Genomic DNA, 16,234 nt, shown 5'->3' on the forward strand with positions numbered 1-16,234 from the left:
TCTATACCTCTCGCCCGGGGCTTTCAGTGAATGAACGGGCACCGCGGGGAGCGCATGTCTGTTGCGCCAATACAGGAGCCCGAGATTGATATGTGTGGTGCAGTGTGCGTGCCCGGGCTGTGATGACACCTGCGTGAAACCAGAGATGGCCGCGCGCTCACCGGAGCCCGGCCACCACCGACCATGTGCAGCTACATAGGTGAGACGCCCCTCAAGGTCACCCTGTAAACAATATTCCCTGGTGAGAACCTCCATGACGCCGTCAGAGGTCCTAAAAATTTACGAGCAATTGCCGTATGATTGGATTTCGTGATGCGATATCGCTCCAATCTGAAAGAAAGTATCCTGTAGTTTGAAAATACAGTGGGAAGTACCGTAAAATTATGCTTATAATGTTATATACGACCTATTAAAACTGACTATAAATACGGCTAAGACGGCTAGGTATAGTAGAAATGCGATTAAGCCTTTAAATAATGGGTCCTGTAATACCCTTGTGCGAATCTTATCTTTTCCCATTAAATATCGTTCGTCGAGCCAGAGATCATTTTGTCAGGTTTCAGCGTTTCTTGCCATATATACTTTTTAATTAAAGTTCGGGAGCAAAAGTTAGTCTCCTAATATTTGGTTGCCTCTCTCGAATTTACATATTGGAAAACTTAAATAAATTTTCCATTTAGTAAGTATATATCTATGTTACATGCAATAAAATATCTTTATAATCGAAATGCTAATAGGACTAAGTTAATTTAGAGGTTTCAGATATGTATTTTTATACAATATTTGTATGTTTAAGACATGTAACAGTCGGTAAAAGACAGCTTACCTGTACTAATTTTTGGTTGAAACCCACAGAGTTTCATCTGTGGTAAAAGCTTATTTTATAATTATTAAGTTCTGAGCTACTGATTTATAACACATCTCGTTTTAAGCAGAAAGGGATTATTCCTTTATTTGTTTTTTATTTATTTAAATTTTAATGCACAGTGAAATTATGTACATATGGCGGACTTAACATTGAACGGTGAAAGGGGTTGTTAGTAATGGAGACTAAGAATCCCATTGCTAGCAATATAACCAACCAGGTCGACCTCCTCGCGGTTCCCAATGGAAACTATCATGGTTAATTCCTGATGAATCCATCATGATGGGCTAACTGGCCTGTTTTCATTCTCATCAATCACCCTTCACTGGTGCTCCGCCAGCGTATCCCGTTAGCGCAGGCGGAGTTACCATTCCATTTTCACCCATAAAAAAAAACAACACCGTACGGTGTTCTCTACCAGTCAACCGAGAAATAAGTAGGTGATGCATTATTGAATTGAAGCCTTACCCTAATAGCTGTTACCGGGGGGAGGGAAGGGATTGTTAGTAACGCGGCCTACCAGTCTCATTGCTAGTAATATAAACTGTCTGGTCAACCTCTACGTGGTTCCTCCTGGAAACCATCGTGTTGAATTCCAGGTGTATTCGTCACGATAGGTTAACTGACCTGTCCTTTCACTACACTTATCATCCCTCACTGGTGTCTCACCAGCGTATACCGTTAGCGCAGGCGGGTTGTCCATCCATTGTCATCCATTAAATAATAGGTATTACCGCGTTAGCAAGGCGGTTAAGAATAGAGTTTTATATCCAGACTTCTTTTTCCTGCACTGGTATATTTTATACGGGAACAACGTGTTCCTATAGTTATTTCTTATGACATATCGGAGAAGAAAAAAATGCATACATATTTTATAGGAACAAAAAAATTAATGAAATTAATTAAAAAACAAAAAGGAGATAAAATTAATTAAAATTCAAACAATATTCTAAAATGGTTTCAAAATATCTTTGAAATTTTGACATGTAACACAGGCGCTGCCAGTTTCTATGGTATGCGTCACCTTAATGTAATGTTAATTATGTACTCCCAGAGTTTAATTAAAATGATGTACCTATATAAGAAGATTAATTAAGAGGAAACAATTTGTTAAATACATAGAACATTGCCCGTGTGGTCCCGGCATAGAATAGGCTACCGCTTTCTTTCACGTGGGTGTCGTAAGAGGCGACAAAGGGAGGGCGGGAGATGAGCCTTCTTAAAACATCTCCAAACCCTAACTGCGGTTGCTAATCCGCCTGCCAAGCGTGGCAACTACTGGCAAAACCCCCTCTAGGAGGAGGTTTATTTAGCAGTGGACATTTAAAGGCTGAAATGTTGATGATAATGATAGAACATAGAACTAACGCGTATCCGCGAGATGATTTTCGGAGTTGCGCTTTTTTCTTGCTGTCTAATTTGTAAGTGATATGACATGAAAGAGACATATCATAAGATCATAAAATATAGATTGGAAATAGTATAAGAGAGAAAATATAATAATAAGTATGTTAAAGCAAGATAGACAAGTAGGACACTTACACAATATAAGCTCGAAGCTGATTTGGAGGGAGCATGAGCAAAACAATTAACAATTGAAAAAATTAATAATTAAAAAATAAGAAGATTAATTCTGTGATGTTCACAAAACTAAATATAACCATAAAAGCAAGCTATTTTAAATGGTTGTCAAATGAAAAAAGGGTTTTTTTTTTAAATCCAGAGAGAAACACGTTCAAACAAAGAAATTCTTTAGTATAGATAAAGAATCATCCGAACCAATTTAGAATTAGTTCTAGAAAAAAAATCAGTAACTAAAATCGTGACAAAATAATACACTACTAAGATTTACATATTTGGGGGAGATATAGCGCCATAGAGAGCACTACACAGTCAAAATTACCCTCGAATCGAGAGACTTCTTTTTTCTCAAATTGCATAATATTACAATAAAATTTCTTGTTTTTTTTTTTTGTTATTTAACTATTGCGTTCCCGTTTTAATGTTAATGTCTCTAAATAAATTATATTTACTTCTTTTTTCTTTTCTATTTATTATTCTTTCAAATAAAGAACGAGACGATTCAACATGTCGAAGCGTACAAATTATATTCAAATAAACTGAAGTGCGCACGACACAGTGGGGACTTAAAATGTAAATTCCCTGGTTTCATAGGGCGCAAATCTGAATTTTACATATGGAACGACAAGCCAGCAAATATGGAGATGGGCGCTCATTATAAACATCCCCTGTGGCGACTCGCTTTCGTTTTGTGTTTAGTTATGAATAGAGGACCGAGGATTACGTTTTCACTTGACCTTTATTTCGACCGTTACATCAAAGTTCACCAGATTACCATTTCATTTTCATATATTTACTACCACACTCTGGAGGGGGAAGGGATTGTTAGTTATACAGACTATTAGTCCCATTGCTAGCAATATACACTGTCAGGTCGACCTCTACGTGGTCTCTCCTGGAAACCATCGTGCTGAATTCCAGGTGTATTCACCACGATGTGTTAACTGGCCTGCCTTTTTGTTCTCATCTATCATCTCTCACTGGTGCCCCGCCAGCATATACTTTTAGCGTAATTGGGGTTACCATAACATTATTATCTATTAAATAAAACCAGACCCCGGACACTTCATACAAAAACGCCACGATTCGTGATTGTCACAACTACAGAAATAAAGTAAGTGGCGTGAATTTATTGGGTACAGAGGAATAACACCTGTGTCCTCAGGAATGGCAACGCATGGGGGGTATCATGGGCGTAACAGTATACTCTGTTATGTCCGTGGTACTGCTCATATCTATAGACGACGGTTACCACTTTCCCTCAGGTGGGCCGTCAGCTTGTTTGCCATTCTAAGTTGTATAAAAAAAAAAAAAAAAAAAGTAATATCTGTATATATGACAGTGTGTGCCTATCTAGTTTTTTTTAATGGGTGAAAATAGAATGGCAACCCCGCTTGCGCTATTGGAATACGCTGGCTGTGTACCAATTATAGATAAGGTATCTACAGGTAACTAACTAAGAGGATGAAAGCAGGTCAGTTTTATTGTTATTATTATTATATCACTCTTTAACTGTCCACTGCTGAACACAAACCTCCCTCTTGAGGGGTTTTGCGCCACACTTGGCAGGCGGATTGGCAACCGCAGTTAGGTTTTAGAGAGTTTTAAGAGGGACGCTGCTGCGGATCATTCGCTTCTTACGACACTCACGGGAAAGGAAGGGGGTGGCCTATTCTATGCCGGGACCACACGGTTTAGTTAATTCGACAAGAATTAACTATGATGGTTTCCAGATTAAACCGCGTGGTTAAAGCCCAGGATGATACGAAACATCCTTCTCAATTTACACCTTAAAACAAAACACAGATGAAATAAAGGCCACCTACATTAGCGTGGTTGCAATAAAAGTGGATAATTGTGGTCGTCCACAAGTATTATACTAGACGAGGTCCCGGCGCCGCCCACGGTGTAAGGTCAGAATCTTAAACGGGATCATTTGTGTACAGCAAAACAGGTCAAGTACGTGGGTTCCGTACAATTAAATAGCAAGTGAGGAATTTATGGGTCGCTTTATTCTCTTGACTGAATACGCGGTGAAAAATACCTACTGTATTGTTTGTGGCCTTATTTCGAGGTTGCGGTTATTTTTAATTTATAACATTAATAAAAAACCCGGTCAAGCGCGAGTCGGACTCGCGCAACGAGGGTTCCCTGCAAAGTCGTCAAGTTTACAGTTTTTTTTTGGGAAATAACTACAAATTTACGGTTTTCCGATTTTTCCAGTTTTTTTTGCCTATACTTATTCTACATAACATTGCTTCTTGTCAAATTACATGATTCTAGCTTAACGGAAAGTACTCTATAGGATTTTATTCCCTTTGCGAATGTCAAAATATGCCACAGAATATAAATAGAACATAAACGACCGTATCTTTTGTTTGCATCGATTTAGAAGCTTGATTTTTTTAAGAGATTGCATACCTAAGTATATGATATTAATTTCTACTTGAAACCTCTACGCGTGCCTATGAAAAAGGGCCTTGACAGACGGACATCCGTATATTTTATTTTATTTTCGTAGTTAAGTATCGGTTAAACATAATAAATAAGTTGCCAGAGGGAAACTTTGTACAAAAGTCGATTGCTTGGGTACCTCTGTCCCATTCGTGTTTCTACCGTGAAGCAGTTGTGTTTGCATGGCTGTGTTTCGGTTTGAAGGGTGGGATATGGCGTGAATTTACAGGGTACAGAGGAATAACACCTGAGTCCTCAGGAATGGCAACACATGGGGGGTATCATGGGCGAAACAGAATACTCTGTTATGTCCACGGTACTGCTCATGTCTATAGGCGACGGTTACAACTTTCCATCAGGTGGGCCGTCAGCTTGTTTGCCATTCGAAGTTGTTTAAAAAAAATAATACATATAAATATATAAATATAAATATATATAAATATATATACGGACAAATCACACAGATTGAGCTAGCCCCAAAGTAAGTTCGAGACTTGTGTTATGGGATACTAACTCAACGGTACTATATTTAAATAGATACATATATTAACATCCAAGACCCAGGCCAATGACCTGGCCGGGGATCGAAATCGTTGTGACATAATAAAATATCTAAAACAAACATTAACTACGGTGCGAAATCGTTGTGTTTTTACGACTTGGCAACCTTCCGCGACCCCTTATAGGCTCGGGGACCCCACAGGGGGTCGCGACCCACACTTTGAAAAATACTGAGCTATTGAATCAAATATTTCTGCTCTAATTGCAACTGTGCGGCGGTGCATATAACATTTGTAAAGGTCATAATAATATTATTATACAAGTCCTGACGTGGAACTGGGGTGAATAGGAGCTATTAATAAATATGGGGGTGAATGTAAACTCTTTCAATATTACCAGTATAATATTTATGTAATAATTTATTTATACCCGCCTGCTAAACGTGGCAACTACTGGCAATATTCCCCTTATGAGGATTATATTGAGCAGTGGACATAACATTTTTTTTATACAACTTAGAATGACAAACAAGCTGACGGCCCACCTGATGAAAAGTGGTAACCGTCGCCTATAGACATGAGCAGTACCATGCACATAACAGAGTTTACTGTTTCGCCCATGATACCCCCCATGCGTTGCCATTTCTGAGGTACCTCTTGGGTACCTCTGTTCCATTTGTGTTTCAACCGTGAAGCAGTTGTGTTTGCATGGCTGTGTTTCGGTTTGAAGAGTGGGATATGGCGTGAATTTACAGGGTACAGGGGTGTCGTAAGAGGCGAATAAGAGATCGAGGGATGGGCAGCAGCGTCCCTCTTTAAATATCACCAAAACCTTACCGCGGTTGGCACTTTATGGGGGAAGCTATGTTCAGCAGTGGACAGTTAAAGGCTGTTACTAAAATATTTATAATATTTAGTATAATTACCTTTCTGAGTGAGCGTATTTTTTTTTAAAGAGTGAAAATGGAATGTTAATCCCGCTTGCGCTAACGGGATACGCTGGCGGAGCACCAGTGAAGGGTGATAGATGAGAATGAAAACAGGCCAGTTAGCCCATCATGACGAATTCATCAAGAATTAACCATGATAGTTTTCAGGGAGAACCGCGAGGAGGACGACCTGGTTGGGTATATTGCTAGCAATAGGATTCTCAGTATCCATTACTAACAATCCCTTTCCCCCCGGGTGAGCGTATTAGGAGTATGTAAAGCTCATCAATTTGATTAAATAAATAAATTTATGATCTGTGGTATTACCAAATCAGTGTATACTAATGCCATGCCAATTTCTAGTTGACTTTAACTCTCATTTTATTTTTCGTTTTATGTTTATAGCTATACTAGATTTCGCCCCCTAGTTCGTCTGCCGTTATCGGTATATAGTATATAAGGCGATAGGGATAAAAGTTGTCAACGTCCCACATCTCAAATGCTTACCAAATTATATCAAGCTAATAATCCGGTCTGATGGAGTGGGTGGAAAGAATTTTCGAAAGAAATATATAGTCCATGTTCTTAGCTGATAGTTTAGCTTTCTATAGGTGAAAGAATTTTTTAAATCGATCTAGTAGTTTTTGTGTTTATCCATTATAAACAAACAAACAATCAAATATTTTCTCTTTATAATATTACTTAATTAATACAAGACGATATTTATTTATTTATTTATTTTTAGTAAAGCATACAACCTCATTCAATTTATACGTAGTCAAACTACTATACATACATATATGTGAGCCATAAATAGTTTCACATTTGAGTAAATTACACAATTGATCGGTTTTTATATATGAAAAAAAAAATACATAGTTATAAATTTTGCTAAGACATTTTTTAGATTTAATAATACATGATATTATTACATTTATACAAGTTGATATGATCCATTTCATGTATATTATATAGGGTAACTAAATAAATATTTTTTATGACATTTTGTACTGACTCTTTGAAGCCCCAAGAGTAAAAAACACAATTCACTTATAATAATAATAAGGACTAGTAAGGAAATAAATATTTAAGAAGAGCGAAGAACGTCGCGGTATAAACTATAGAAGTACAATATGCTACGTGCGCTACGCAAGAGCTACGCCGTAGACAGCCAACATCATTCAAACTCGACTTTACTTTTTGTAGTATGTCGACGAAACTCCAGCTACGAATGAATGCGTTGACGGCATAAATAATTGTACTAGAATGCATATATATTAGATTGTGTATATATAATATATGTATATATAATATGTGTTTGTGTATGTGTGTGTATATACCTGTATGTATGCGTGTATATTTATGTATATGATAATATTTATATAATAGTGCGCCACCTACCCTTTGTCTTTTTCTCAATGTCCTCTACTCAAAGGTTGCCTGAAAGAGATTGGTTAGCAATAAGGCTGGCTTTTGTATCACTTCTCATTAATATTTACTGTATTTGTTATTTTTCTTCTTACTCGGTGCAATAAAGTGTAAAGTAAATAAATAAATGTGGGTATTTATATATCAAAATATTGCATTCAGCAAATACATAGACGTACAACGTGGTTTCAGAGATGTTTCCTCCCACGAACACTCAGGTTATGGAATGAGTTCCCTGTCGAATTTTTTTTCGAGAGACTACACCATGGGGTTTTTCAAAAAAAGGGCAAGGAGGTCTTTTCAGGGTCGGCAACGAGCGTGTGATGCCCATGGTGTTACAGGAGTTCATAGGCTGCTTACCATCAGGTGGGCCGTATGTTTGCTTGCCACTTTAGTGGTATAAAAATATATATTATAATATTTAAAATAGTAAGTTTTATTAGTATAAAAAAATATTAAAACACGCACATAGAGTATATGTTTAACCAAGATTTTTTTGAAGTTTAAATTAAAATAATTTTTTTATGCAACTTAGAATGACAAACTAGCTAACAGCCCACCTGATGAAAAGTGGTAACTGTCGCCTATAGACATGAGCAGTACCATATACATAACAGAGTATACTGTTTTGCCCATGAACGCATGCCCCCCCCCCATGCGTCGCTATTCCTGAGGACTTAGGTGTTATTCCTCTGTACCATGTAAATGTTTGCTTGTATGTAATATTATTGTACAGTAAATTCTTAAAATTGGATATAATGTTATAAATGTTGTATTTTAAATTAATTTTAAAACTATTATAAAAAAAAGTATTAAAAATAGAGGTTTTAGTGAATTTTAAGAGATATCTATACAAAATTCCACTAACGTGAGGTTTATACGTCTAAAAGCAAATTATTTATTGATTTTTTAAAGTTATGTAAAAAACAAAAATAGGTATTTAATTTAATCTTTACACTTTAAAGACTTAATTAAACTTTTCCCCCTTTTACGCTATCGCCGTAATGAATTTCTTGAGGGAATGATGTTAGAAGGAAATAAAAAAAGATAATGAACAAAATTTGCAAATACCCAAACTTGTATAAGAAAAAAAAAACGTTAAAGTAATTAAAAGTATAGTTATTTCTTTAAATTTACATTTATTTTTCATTCAAAACAAGCAATTAGGCAATTTTTTATAATTGTATCTCTGATTTCATTTGTATGATAGAATAAAAGAAATGATTTTTAGGTAACTGAAAATAATGACAAGTAACAGAATACGAGACAACAATTAATTTGTTTCACAAAAAAAAAAACAAACCGACTTTAATTGTGGAAATACCAGTTATTTTAATTTAAAAACTAAAACAACTGAGCCGATTTTAATAAAATTTCCATGGAACCAATCTGTATCTAACTGTATCCTTATATAGTAAAAAAAAAAAAGAATTTTCCAAATCGGTTTACAACTGGCGGTAATAAAGCCTTTATTCGCTGACCACAATTTTAAACTTACAAACTATTTATTTCTAGCTAGCTTACTAGCAACCATTGTGTTGATCAGGTTGTCTGTCGACATAGGTCTCCCCCAATTGCTTCCACTTCTCTCTATCCCTGGCTGAGTTTCTTCATCCTTTAGGTAAATAGTCCTCCCATCTTTTAGTTTATCCTCCTCGTTGTCTTTTCCCATTTCTAGGATACCTCTGTCCTATTCGTGTTTCAACCGTGAAGCAGTTGTGTTTGCATGGCTGTGTTTCGGTTTGAAGGGTGGGATATGGCGTGAATTTACTGGGTACAGAGGTATAACACCTGAGTCCTCAGGAATGGCAACGCATGGGGGGTATCATGGGCGAAACAGTATACTCTGTTATGTCCATGGTACTGCTCATGTCTGTAGGCGACGGTTATTGCTTTCCATCAGGTGGACCGTCAGCTTTTTTGCCATTCTAAGTTGTATATAAAAAAAAAAAAAACATTCTATTACATCCTTCGTCCATTTTTCTTTGTTAGTTCTCATTATATGTCCAGTTCAATTCCAGTTAAGTATTCTTATTTTTTGGAGTTATGAGGTAATAAACATGAAAAAAAAATTCAACCGAACTGAGAACCTCTTAATTTTGCAACTTCATTGCTTGAAAAGAATACTCTGGACTTCATAGAACTGTTATGTGCATGGTACAAGTCCTGTGTTGCTATTTCTGAGAACTATTGTTTGTAATTTCACTGACATATTATTTTAAACCGTAATACAACAGTGCAAGTGCTGCGTTTACTTTAACAGCAGACTCAGGTCGTGCATCTTACTTGCCTTGCAGAGCGCAAGTATTACGCATTCCACCTTAATAAAACACAATGTGTCCATCATAACAAGTATCCTGCCAACCGCGTCAAATAGCGAGAATGGGATGGCTAAACGAGATAAATAAATGCATTTCTAACTACAAAAAAGTAGAGTTACTTTACGACAGAAATATGAATCAGCGAACTTTTATACAATATCTCTATATTTATTTGTTGCTACGTATGGCAGGCTTGTTGCCAATCGTAGTTAGACGCTGCTGTCCATTCGCCGCCCTCCTTTAGTCGCCTCTTAGGACGCCCACCGGAAAGGAAGGAATAGCCCATTCCATGCAGGACCTACACGGCTATTATAAATATATAAATAATGTAAAATGTGAGAAGCAGTCAGCACGTAGGTGCACCCCCATAAATATTATTGTCGCAAAAGTTTACGACTTATAAGACCGCCGGTTCGGACTTGGCGCAAGTAAAATTTACAAGTATACGGTTTTATAAGAATTTATTGCCATCTGCCTGAATGATTTAACAACTTTTAAGGAAGCAGTCGCAGCCGAAACGTGAATTGAGCGCCGTGGCTCTCGTAAAAGCGGATTTTAGCGATTGCCCGGGAATGAGTTGGCTTTTTTTACTTTTTAAGAGTTGATTTTGTCCTTTGAACCATATTATGAGGTTGCCTCCTGAAGTTTATTGAGACTAATGACGATTTTTTTGTCACGAATACGAGTAGTTTTTTTTTTTATAATACAGGTGGAAATGAGCATGCGGCTCACCTTACGGTAAGTGAATATCGCCGCCCATGTTCACTCACAACACTAAAGGCGTTGCAGGTGTGCTTTTACTTTTTTTTTACTCGATGGCCGAAAATGAATAAATGAAATGTATGAAAACTCTTTATTGTCCCCTTCAAAGAGTGATACAGATTATAAACATTAACAATATGTATACAAACAAAATGAATGATTATTATGAAAGACCTCGATTATTGTAATTTGATGGAACTTCAAATACATTTGAACTAATACGAGTATTATAAATGTGAAAGTGAGTTCGTTTGTTATGCTTTTACGGCTTAACCAATCACTATGAAATTTGGTATATATGTATGTATTATATGGAATAGAGAAGATACAACGGCTACGCCTCTGGTGGTGTGGGTGATCATGGGCGCCGGTAACCACTTACCATCAGGTGAGCCTAAAAGAACATTTGTACTATTACAAAAAATGGTAATAATGTAATTATATTAAAAAAAATTTTAAGCAATATTGTTGGATGTTAACGAAAATTTGAATTAATATTTTAGGAATAGGATACCTTTAGATTGTACATTACTTTGGCAATGCTATTAAAATTACTCACGTAACTGAAGTATGGCTCTATACTGATAAATATATGAGAAAGTTCCAAATTGTTTGGCACGGTATGGAAAGGGAACTCGAAGTTTTGCTTGCGGTTTTGCAGCGTGATAGAATTCGAAATGAGGATATTCGCAGAACCAAATCAATCGATATATCCTGAACGATAAACAAGTTGAAGTGGCATTGTGCTGTTGGATCGGGTGGCTTGAAGAAATTGACAATCATCAATGAAACTTTCTAGAGTTTAGTAGGAAAATAAGGGAAAAATACTTACGTCCACAGAAAGAATATTAAAGCGGCTTACGTTCAGCAGTGGACGACTATCGGCAAAATATATGATGAAAATTACCATATATATAGACACAAAACAGTATTATGACAGTCATAAACTGTCAAAAACCAGAACTAATAAGTATTATTATTATTATTGTACTGAACTGGGTATTATATTACGAAAGTTCATGTTACTTGTTAGCCAATGAAATTTGTTTTGTTTAATTTCGCTACCTTTAATTAATGAAATTTGGTATACACTGACACACAGCATATTTTAATTTAAACGAAATTTGGTGTACACTGACACACAGCATATTTTAATTTCAATGAAGTTTGGTATACACTGGCACACAGCATATTTTAATTTCAATGAAGTTTGGTATACACTGGCACACAGCATATTTTAATTTCAATGAAATTTGGTACACATAGCATATTTTTATGCCAATTCAAGTAGAGTTGCATTATACATTGTTTTGACCTATTTCTTGATATTGTGCATGAAAAGTGAAGTAATTGTGGCCTAGAAACCTTCGGGGAGATTGATTATGCAACAAAGTGAACCAATAAGTGATTTGTATTGTTGGTACGGAGTAAGGGATTAGTTTTAAATAATTAATAAGTTAGTGCAAGATGAAATTGAGGTGATACATTACACGATGTATACATTTCAGTAGAATAGGCACAGGGAAAAATTTTCCACTGATCTTTTTGAAAGTGACAATTTCAGTTATGAGTTTTAATAGATTGAAACAAATGTACCTAATACGCTTATAAGTTATTTCCGCAACTGTCATAATAAAGGGAATCCTTCAAGTTCTTTGTGACAAAGACGAATAAGTAATTCGAACCTATTACTGAGTTTTTGCTACAATTTTAATTACAGCTAATTGTGTTCGAGTCTTATTAATTCAAAAGGGGTAGGTAGCTACGTACGGATTTCAAAAGTTTGAGAAATTGAATTTATCTGTTTGGTGACAAGAAATTGATGACAAGAAGACGTAATAAATTAGTATAAAATGGCTGTTATATTGTTATATTATACAATGATATTTTACTATGTTAGCTGAACTTAAACCAGAAATTTTTGAACATCTCTGTACATTATTGATGCCCATTAATTCTTCTCTTTCCGCGTCTAGGGAAGGTAGATAAAGTTTTGTTTAAGAAATCAGTTCAGGATACAATAGGACTGATATACCTGAAGAAGGTAAAAGCCCTTAAAATATAAAAAAAAATCTATGTATATATTTATTTATTTAATATATTATGTGTATGTTTATATTAGTCAAATTATATAATAATAATATAAGCATATTTATTGAAATCTTCTTAAATGTAATTCTTTTAAAATTCTTCTTATACTATGGTTTTTTTTTAATGGGTGATAAAGGAATGGTAACCCCGCCTGCGCTATCGATATACGCTGGCGGGGCACCAGTTGGGGATGATAGGTGACAATTAAAGCAGGTCAGTTATCCCATCGTGACGAATTCCACTAGAATTAACCACGATGGTTTCCAAGGGGAACCGCGTGGAGGTCAACCTGACAGGGTGTATTGCTAGCAATAGGTTAGTTAGACCCCATTACCAACAATCCCTTTCCCCCCGGCTAGGTTAGGTTAGGTAGAAGAGATTTATTTTAGATAAAAGTTCACCTTTGCTAACATTGTTTCTAATTGTTATTATTATGGTATGTTTTAGTACAATAAAGAATATTATATATTTGCTAAGTTTTAGCATAGATATACAGAGAAGTGTTAAGAAATCTCTTTTCTAAGACATGAAATAAAGGATTGTGTACAAATTCTATTTCCTAGCCTCAATTTCCGCTGTTCGTAATCAGCCAGCCATTTTCTCTTATTTAGGTATTTATATATACAAATTTTCTTTTTCTACTTCATCCATGTGAATGGAATATATTAATTTAAGATGTTAATTGACAAGGACGAAAAACAGCTACTATCGTTTTCATCCTAATATATTGTAACTGTATATTACATTCATTCAATGTAAATCGAAATTATTGCATTGCAAATCTGTATAAAAACGCAATGCAATTATTTGTAAAAGTAATTAAAAATAATCTATATAATATATATATAGCTACCTAACGATTAAATTTTGTTACACCGAAATAGGGTTCATGTATTTACTCTTCATAAGAATATTGTAACAACCTTATATTATGTACATGAATGTATTAAAATAAATAAAAAAAATCATAATAATTAATCGAGCGGTTAAGACTCCAAGAGGTAACAAACAAACAAATACATTGTAATGTTATATTTTCGCTGAAAACACAACATCCACCCACGTGAATGTTGCTAATAAAACTCCACCAGCTACGTAGATACTATTTCCGCTATCAACAGGCATAACATATAAAAATATTATTGGACATAAATAAGAATACAAACGTAGGTCTTTTTCATATATTCCGTTATTTAGTTATTTTCCTTAGGAAAAAAGAAAGCAGTACATTGTATTTTACTTTGGAACTCTATACTTATCGCGGAGCAAATAATCATTACGTTATTTAAGGCTTGGCACTGCTCTTCTATTGACGAAACTATAAAATAAATCTATGTAACCATCTAGAAACATCGAGTCAGTAACTAAATATTCAATTATATACTTTTGTTCAAAATATTTAATATCGATGATTATAATAAAAGATCTAGTTACTTTATACTTTATGTAAAATATTCTTATCAAATTAAGTAGTTGCATAGATTTTATACAAACTTTTTTTGTTAAATGACCTTTAATATATACCCACTTTTAATTGGTAGTGTAAACAACCCTTTTTATATATAGGAAACTGTTTACACACTATATGAATTGAATACTTAAAGAACGCTAAAAATGTTTTATTATTATTATTTTATTCCTTGGTGGAGATTGTTGGGTTTCATGAATATTATGGTCAAATTTCAGATTATTATATTTCAGTCAAGCCTTTATGATAATTGAAATTTTATCAGCAGTTTATCTTGAGTCGAGATGTTGTCTCTCTTCGTCTATTTTCTACAATCTTCATAATGGCGGGTATTTTGAGGAATTGCACGACCTGGTACCATCATCTTCTTTTTATTACCACACCCCACACCGTAAAATCGAAACTCGTTTCTTTTTATTTTTAGGTCATCTGATAAAAGTTTTTTTTTAATAACATTTTTTTGTTTATTATTTCGTTTTTTTTTTTTTTTTAGTACGTTTGTTCCGTTTGGAACAGGCTAAGGTCGGAGACCATGCTGCCTAGTCTTCAAAAAGATAATTTGTCTGGAATTTTATTTTTCTAATGTCGCTTCAATTATTGTCATAATCTTCAATATTTCATTTGTCAAATCCGGTAAGTACATTTTCATAAATATCTTTTCTTGAGTTTTCTTAAACCAGTGGATTTATCAAATTAAAAATAAATAATTATAAAAAATCATTGTCTTGCAATTCAATAAAAGTATTCTTATAGCTCCTTGAATGTTGTAGTAATATAAGTGAAAATAGCTTTGAAACAAGAAGGAAATCTTAAGAGAAGCGGGATTGAGTGCGGGATATTTTCGGGTTTTTTGAAGATAATCCTAAGTTCGTCAAACATAATGTGTCTTTGAATGACAAATTCAGAGCAATCAAAAAAAAGGTGATGTAGAGATTGGGCTGTATTTGAGTTACACCATGTGCATGATGGGGAAGCGATCATGCCCATTCGGTGCAGGTGTTCGTTGAAATGTCCGTGGCCGATTCGTAATCTACAAATATTGGTGTAAAATTTTCTGTTTGTGTCCTTTCCTTTGCAGAACCACGGTTTTCCAATACGCCAATTAATTTTGCGGTACCATTTGCCTTTAGTCTGTAATATTTGAGTCCAATGCTCCTCCCATTTAGTTGTAACGATTTTATGTATTCCAATACTACAATCTGAGTAACAAAGGGGTAAATCTTGAACACGAGCAGCACTTGAATTAATAATTTTAGCCAAAGTGTCTACTTGTTCATTCCCAAACACTCCAATATGTGAAGGGGTCCAGATGAAGATAATATCTTTTCCATATATAGTACAGAGATGATAATATTTATTACGAATTTCTTGAATTAAGTAGTTTGATGATGAAATGAATGTGTTATTTTTTAATGCCATAAGAACACTCATACTATCTGTAATTATAATCCATTTCGAATATAGTACCTGTTTTTCTATGTATTCTAATGCTAAAAATATAGCTTTTGCTTCTGCTGTGTAAATACTAGCCAAAGTTGAAATTTTATAACCGTGACCAAATCTATTTGACAAATCGTAAAAAGCCACTGAAGTGCTAAGTGCATTTTTGGAACCATCTGTATATATCTGCCTGTAGTCAATAAATTCTGATAAAGTCTCATACATATCGTGCTTTTCTTTTATGTCTTTACGTATAACAATTTTGATCTTACAGAACTTACTCTCATAAAGGCCATTATAACAAGGAAGTATCTTACTACTATAGATGTTATATTCATCTCGTAAATTCAAATCATTGACAATAGTTTTATTCAAAAACATAGAAATGGGGCAAT

General features: G+C 34.8%; 1 protein-coding gene across 1 annotated transcript in view; it reads left to right on the plus strand.

The window, feature by feature from the left end:
• The first annotated feature begins 1 nt into the window (after position 1).
• Positions 2-16,234, plus strand: part of LOC113510547 (muscarinic acetylcholine receptor DM1) — a 100,031-nt gene continuing 83,798 nt past the window's right edge. Inside the window, exon 1 of the mRNA XM_052899233.1 lies at positions 2-199. The gene's annotated coding sequence lies outside the window, so the exon portion shown is untranslated. The remainder of the gene's footprint in view (positions 200-16,234) is intronic.

The sequence above is a fragment of the Galleria mellonella genome, unplaced genomic scaffold (assembly GCF_026898425.1).
Source record: "Galleria mellonella isolate WM207_F2 unplaced genomic scaffold, CSIRO_AGI_GalMel_v1 utg57, whole genome shotgun sequence".
Taxonomy (NCBI): Eukaryota; Metazoa; Arthropoda; class Insecta; order Lepidoptera; family Pyralidae; genus Galleria; species Galleria mellonella.